Here is a 7,706-nt window from a genome sequence, read left to right on the forward strand (position 1 = left end):
CTAGTACCAGTGGCATGGCTATGGACTTTGTTTTTACTACTCTTTTTGGACGCATGCACTGGGAAGTAAACAGAAGTAGTACTACCAGGGAACAGGGTCGGTGCGTTTTTAACTTTACAGAAACTGCCAACTGTTAGGAGAGCGGCTGTGCTACAGCACAGTCCATAGGATGCTGTAGGTCCTGGCCTGAGACCTCGGGTGGTAGAGGTCGCCCTCATCAACCAGCGCATGCGCATAAGTAAGTGGAACAACAAGTGGATGTTTCTCTGTCTCTCCCTTCCTCTCTCTCAAAAATCAAGTAAAATGAAAAGCCACACTGTGGTCTCACACACACTCAGATGTGGAAGAGAGAGAAGGAGCCACTTTAAAACTCTGCTTTCTAGGGTTTTTGTCCTTACCTTCTTCCAAGCCATTAATGGCATCTGTGAAGATGGTTGTGGTCACACCAAATGTCACCGCTGGCCTATTCCATTCTGGCAGCAGAGCCAACAGATACCCCGGGCAGCCCACCCCTGTCTCAGACTCACAATGTCCAGTGGAAATAAGCGCCTGGGAAACGAAGAGGGTCGGGTGCTTCCCCCTCCCGTGGTGCCTATGCCACTCTGCAGCTCGGTGCCCTTTAAAAGGGTTTCTTGGTGCCGGCTGCCCATCCCTCCGTTCCCTGGCCTGCGTTTTACTGGACCTGTTACATGGTCACGGCCACAGACCTCTGTCAGTGGCTTTGGAGCAGCCCGGGCAGGGACTGAAGAAGCCCGTTTTGGCCAGAGGATACTGAAGAGACCCGCCTCTCGCTGCGAGGACGCGGGAGAAGCCTCGAGAGGGAAGAGCTTGTGCGGGAAGAGCCAGCAGGTCGGGCGCATCTGAATAGAGGCGAGGGAGGGCGGGCACAGCGGTTCCAACGGTTCCTGGGCGCATTCGAGGAACCTGTCACTGGTCAGGAGACAAGAGCACTGGCTGCCCAGCGCCGCAAAAAGGGTCCCAGCGCCGCCGCTCCACAGGCCGGGAGGGGCAGAGTCCACGCTGCTGGGCGGTGGGCGGGGGCGCCTGGAGCTCAGACACAGCTAAGCTGCAGGGAGCCGAGGCGTCTGTGGGGACCACTCTTGCACCTGGGCACGGAGTTCAGGAACTGGAAACCCGCGTTTGATGCGGGAGCTCCAAGCCAAACTGTGGGGCCTCCAGGGTCTGGGTTGGTGGGGGAGGGCGGTTTGGGGGAGAGAGGTGCAAAAGCACAAGCCAGGGCCTCTTAGAGCCGCATATCCTGGCCCCAGGAACCCACCCGGGTGTTTCTCAGTTCAAAACGTTGGTGGCCAGAATAGGCGTGGCGGTTTGTAAGGTTTTCATTTATATGGTCGGGCACAGGAGTTTGCCCTCTTTCCCTGGTGTAGTGGTTATGGCGTCTGCCTCGAAGGCCGAAAGTCTGCAGTTTGAAACCCAGTGGAAACAACCCGTTGTTTTTCAGATGCCCAGCTGCATTTTTCCATTCCCCGAACCCAAGGGGTGGAGTTCAAATACTATCTGAAGCCCACTCACCACAACAAACCAGGCCTCCTTTCTTGCCTCTGAGGCACATTGCCCACTTATCTTTAGATCCAGAACCCCCCTGACCTTCTCATCTATGGCCCAGTCTTCCATACAAGCTGAAATCACACAGGGAATCGTTCTCGCTTCCATCAGGCAGGCTGAACAACTCGGAATTCATGGGCCACTGGGAACCGCTTTGCCAGCTGTCTCGGGAGTGGGAATCATCAGCCCTAGGCGGAGCTACCTTCGAAAAAATCACAAAAGCAACCTCCAAAGGGATCAAACTGTTGACAAGCCACTTACTGGACTCCACAAAAAAAAAAAAAATCAAGAAGCTATGTCCAAATACCAACCGAAACAGCCAGTACTCACAAAATACACTTTGACAATGTCTGCCATTCAATCAAAGAACGCCAGCCATGCCAAGAGGCAGGAAAAGAGGACCCCTGATGAGGAGAATAACCAGTCAATCGGAACTGAAACAGAACTGACACGATGTTAAAATTAGCAGAATGGACTCAAACAGTTAGTATTGTAACCAAGCACACAGGGGCCCGTCCACGTGGTGCCCTGGTGAATGACCCTGCAATTCGTGCTGGAAGTAACAGGGTTTTATTTACAGTGTTCCAACCCTGGGGGAGGGCTCACAGCACTTGTGCTCACAGCCCTCCTTCCCCACCAGACCCAGCACCTCCCTTGTTCCCCAAAAGGTTATAAAGCCAAATCCTCCGCCAAGAGTCCCCGTTTCCTTAAGCAGGCTTCAGTCTCTCACACAGTTCTCCAGTCTCTCTGGAAGGTCCCAGAGTCGCCACCCTCACACAGCAGCTCTGTCCTTCAGGATCCGGGGCACGTTGTCATCAGCCTCCATGTTATAGTCCGGGAAAACGTATGTCGTTTATACTGCACCATGGTGAAATCCAGGAAAGGCCCAAGTCCCAAGGGTGCAGACAGAGCCGGGGTTTGCACGGCAGCATGTCAGCGTCCTGCAAGGCAGCCCTGGTGGCTTTGGAGTCCTCTGGAGTGGACACAATCAAAGCAGCGCGCCTGTGGCAGACCAGCTCCTACAGCCCGCAGGGCTCCAGGCTCACTGCCGGCAGCCGCCCGAGTCCACCTGCACCACCGGCTGCATCCTGGCTCTTCCTCCTCACACTGCTCATGGCCGCCTGCAGGTAGCTCTGAATCCTGACCCCGGACCTCCTACATGACCTCACGCCCCACTCCTTCCACAGTGAGCTACAGTTGCCTGTGTCCTGCACACTTCACATTCTGTCGGCTGCCATCCCCAGTCAGGGCAAGAGAGACCCAGCGATCCAGGGGGAGCTCCTCCCTGGGTACATGGGGAGTCAGGACACATTCTGAAAGTCAGGCCCACCCTGTCCCGGGCCGGGCACGGCCATTACACTAGCTACCAAGTTGCCATCTCAATGTAAAGTGCCTCGATCCTAGAGTCCCCTCTCCCCCACCTGCCAAACAAGATTTCTGGAGGCTTTGGGGGCCCCTCAGTCTACAACCCCTTTCGGAATGGCTGTGTTGCAAAGAGTGAAGCAGAAATCTGGGACATATATTAAAGGCCAGAAATAGAACATTAGAGATGGAAAGGATAATGGCTGGGGTAATAAATTCACCGGACGGGATTAACAGCAGATTACAGAGAGCAGAGGGGGAAAGGTTAGAGAACAGAAAGCCACAAACAACAGAAAATATCCAAAATGGAACTGGCATTCCAAAAATAATCTTTTCTAAACAAACACAGTGCCTGGAGTCTCTGAAAAGACTGCGGGTGGGGGGAGACAATTTTCGAAGCCACAATGGATGGTGGAGCACTGTCTGATTATGATAAAAATTATAAAACCACCGATTCAAAAAGCCAAATGAACACAATGTACGAGCCCAAGAAACATAAGAAAAAAAACCCACCTAGTCACATTATATTTACATTTCTTAAAACAATCGAAAAAGAAAAACACCACCGAGGCAGCAAAAGGAGAGACATGGTACACACAGGAAACAAAAATAAAGATTATGTGAGATTTCTCAGCAGAAAGAGTGCAGGTGAGAAGACGGTGGGGCAGCACCTCGAAGGGGCTGGCGGAGGGGTGGAAGCGGACCTCTCTGCCTCCCCAGCCCCGGCCCCGCCGCCGTGTTTCAGGGACGAGGCGGAATGAGGGCGGTTACAGACACGCAGATGCTGGAAGACTCGGTCGCGGCGGAGCCCGCCACGAGAGGTGCGGGGGCGTCCTCCGCGGGGAGGGACGCGGACACCAGGCGGAAATCTGGGTTTACGCGAAGCCGGACACGGTACCTGCCCGGGAAAATACAGGCGATGGAAGCCGTCTTTCTGATCACTGACATCCCTTTAAAAACGCGGGGCAGGTGGCACAGCAGTGACAGTGGAGGACGGTGGGCTCGTGGCCCGTGTAAAGCGCCCCGCGCGGCCACCCCGGCGCGAGGGCAGGCGGGCAGCAGTGGGGGCGGCGCGCCGCCAGGAGGGGGCGCTGCGAGGAGGTCGGACGCTGCTGTGAGCCCGCGGCGGCCGTAATGTCCAGAAGAGGAGCGAACACGGAATCCTGTAGGAAGCGCGTAGATACGATTCCTCCGGGACCCTGTAGAAACGCGTGAACCGGCGGACGGAGGTGTGTATGCGGTGAGAGCAGGCGCCCGGCTCCGGTGAGAAAGCGGACGGAAGGGGCCGGGAGGGAGAAGGAGCTCGGCCTCCTGGGAGGGCGGAAGCCGGCTCGGAGCGGACTCGAACCACCCACCGGTCCCCCGGGTGGCGGCCGAGCAGAGCCGCTGCGCCTGGGAGGCTCCCGCCGCGGTCACTGCGCAGCCCGCAGAGAGCAGGTGCGGAGTCGCCGCTGGGCGGAGCCACTCGTCCCCGGCCCGCGGCCCCTGCAGACCCCGAACCTCGGAAAACCAGGGAAGCGGGGTCCACGCTGCGTGTAGGTCGCGTTTGAAACTCGTGTGTTGGGTGCTTCCGAATACAGTGGGCAGACGAATGGTCCCCTGGCCCTGCTCCACGGCCGCGTCAGAGGCCGGCGCCTCCGAGACGCCCGGGCCCGACACCGGAGGGCCGGGGCCACTGGGTCAGCAGAGGCTGAGCAGCCCGCGGGCTCCAGGGAGCACTTGGCTCTGGCTGCGCCGGACACTCTGCACCCCCGCGCTCCGCTCCCTCCACTTGGCGGCGGCGCAGGAGCCGAGGCGAAAAGAGGGGGTAGGGAGACACCCGGGCAAACGAGAAGGGGGGGAAGAACCGGGGAGTCTCGCACGAGGACGGGGACCTTACCAGGAGGCCCCGGACGGATGTGGGCAGATGGGAGCTGCCGGGGGAGGGGGGGGCGGGCGGGTCTGTTCTGCTTTAGCAACAGAATTCCGAGGAAGGGAGGGAAATCCAGAGAGCGACCAGGAAAGGGGAGAACACAGGGGCCTGCACTTCGAGAACCAGGCGCGGTAAGCACAAGTGAAGGGTTTGACTTCAAAGCTCATTGTGCAAGAAGCCGGGCCGCTCCCGGACGCCTAGCACGCCGTGATCGTATAGTGGTTAGTACTCTGCGTTGTGGCCGCAGCAACCTCGGTTCGAATCCGAGTCACGGCAAAGCCGTCTGGGGTGCCTGCCCTACAGCCTCACTTTTCCTCCTCTTTCCTCTTCAGAGCCGCGCCAGCTCCGCTTCTCCCTCATCTGGGGACCACAGACCAGCGCTTTACGCTGCCTGCCACCACTTCAGCAAACGCAAGGAAACCCTACTCGGCACCGACCTGGCAGCCTCTTCGCGCACATTCTAAGCACAAGGAAACGCAAGGAAAGGCTCTCTCTTCTTCAGTCACACCACCCCCGACCCACCCCCAAACACCAGAGTCCTTCATACCCACTCTGCCCAGCAAAGACCTTCATGACCTAGTCTTGCTGGGCAATGTCGCTTCTCTCTCAGGTTACTCAAATTAACCTAAAGGATCTTAAAGACCAGATTGAAAGAAACTTTGGTTTTTGCATCAGATAAATGACACCTCCTCAGAAGACCTGTTGATCTGCTTGAACATTGCCTCCTGGGAATCTCTGTGCCTGGTACTGGCAGTCCTTGGCCATTGCTTCTTGTATAGTCATTCACCGTATCACCCTCTCTAGCACACTCTCAGGGATTTGTAAATGCCCGTGGCAAGCCACTCGCTCACACGCCAAAAGGTATCCGTCAGGATCAGGCAATAGGGAGGATTCAATAGTAGACACATAGATGATGATAGCAGTGACCACGTGACCCTGCATCCCGATGACTCCACTGGTGGAAACAGCAAATACGTGACTCTGGCCTGACTGCTTCAGTGGTGGGAACCGAGAGGAGCGCTATACCGGTTTGTGAGGCTGCTGAGAGCATGCGCCACGGGAGGAAATCGTTCAAAGCAGACACAAATGGCCAGATGGCAGGGGCTGAGGGGTGGAGAAAGGGATTAACAAGTACAGACTGCCAGTAATAAAAATAGGCACAGGGGTGTCAAATCCCACATAGGGAATATAGTCAAGAATGCTGGAATAACTATGTATGGTGCCAGATGGGTACTAGACTTTTGGGGGACATCAGTTCATAAATTATATAAATATCTAATCACCATTTGTATGCCCACAACTATTATGATATTGTGTATCAACTGTAATTGAAAAATAAATTTGAAAAATGTTAAACCAAATGGGAATGGAGGTCAGACTTGAAAATTCCCTGAGCAGGAAAACTAGTTCAATCAGACAGACAAAACAAGTGAAACTTAACTTGGGCCACTTCTGGTTAGTTCCTCAAAACAAACCCATAAAACTTAAACCACATTTACACAATCCCCTGTCACTAGGAAAACTCTAATAATCACTGTGACGAATAAACAGCCACTGCCCCTCCCTGCACGAGCTGCTTTCTAACAACATGCCTGTGAGCCCTGTTCCGTGTCAGGCCTGCGTGTTCCCGATTTCCCAGACTGCCTTTTGTGCATGATACCCCCAAGCTGATCACCACTTCCGTCCTGCAGTGGTTTCACTTTTGCTGTTCGGAAACTTTTGAGAGCGCCTCAACATTTCCATCCGCTAGACTGGGCCAACAGGAGAACTTCATGTCATGCTGTCATTGTCACATGCACCTGGATCCAGTGCCTGCCCAGTCACTAATGTAGAAGCACCACGATCATCGTCATTGTCCTCTGTTAGGGATCGCTGTCCAGGCTCCTCTCTACCTTTGCCTCTTCTAGAAGTGCAAGCAGTTGGAATCGTAGTGCAAATGCACTTTTCTGCCCGCTTTCTCTCTGCATGGCATCTCTGACTTGATTCGCTGTTGAGTAACATGGACGTCATTGCTCTTTGACCCCTGGGTGGGATTCCCTGGCAGGAATATACCGCAGTTCATTTACCATTCCTCTGATAATGAGCATGTGGGCTGTTTCCACTGTTGCCTACTCTGAACAAAGCTGCTTTGAACATTCTTTCCACCACAGATTTTGTGGACACGTGTTTTTCTTTCTCCTGGGGAAAACCTAGGTGAGGAATGGCCAGTCCCAAAGAGTGGCTTACACACAACTTGATGACAACCAACTTTTGCCAACGCAGTTGTACCATTTCATGTCCTCGCCAACAGAGTGTGTGTGAGCTGTGGTTGTTCAATGTCCTGCCAGGATTCGAGTGTTTCCTCCCCTTGTAATTTCGGCTGGGCTGCTGGGAGTCGAGCTACCTCCATGTGGCTCGAATGCTCATTTCTCTGACAGCTAAAGGTGCTGAACAATCTGTTTTACATGCTTTGTTGGCCACGTGTAGAGTATCTTCCTCCCCAAAGAAGCATTTTTGTGTCTTTTACCCTTCTAAAAACCTTGGGCTGTTTAATATTTTTATTATCAGGTGAGAAGAGCTCATAATACATTATAGCTACAGCGTCTTTGGTCAGACGTGCTTTGTGAGAACCTCCTCTCCGTCTGTGGCTGGCTTTTTCACTGTCTTGGCGGCGTCTCTGGATGAAAACTGGTGGGGTCCCAAGGGCGCCCCGCCGAAGTGCAGAATCGCTGCAGCAGACCCTGTCCGCACCCGTGATGGAGGGGAGCACACGCGTTCCTGACTCACCGCGTGTGGGGAAACCCGCGTGGGCGAGAACTCCGAGTACAGCTGCGGCACCCGCGGGTGGTGTTTCCATCCACTCAGGTGAAAAACGCGGGTGCGGCAGGTG

General features: G+C 54.8%; 1 non-coding gene across 1 annotated transcript; it reads left to right on the forward strand.

The window, feature by feature from the left end:
* The first annotated feature begins 5,041 nt into the window (after positions 1-5,041).
* On the forward strand, positions 5,042-5,113 carry TRNAH-GUG (transfer RNA histidin (anticodon GUG)). Its single transcript has one exon. It is a non-coding gene; the product is annotated as a tRNA-His (tRNA).
* Positions 5,114-7,706: the final 2,593 nt, after the last annotated feature.

The sequence above is a fragment of the Artibeus jamaicensis genome, unplaced genomic scaffold (genome assembly GCF_021234435.1).
Source record: "Artibeus jamaicensis isolate MK-2021 breed Jamaican fruit bat unplaced genomic scaffold, CSHL_Jam_final contig_1715, whole genome shotgun sequence".
Classification (NCBI taxonomy): Eukaryota; Metazoa; Chordata; class Mammalia; order Chiroptera; family Phyllostomidae; genus Artibeus; species Artibeus jamaicensis.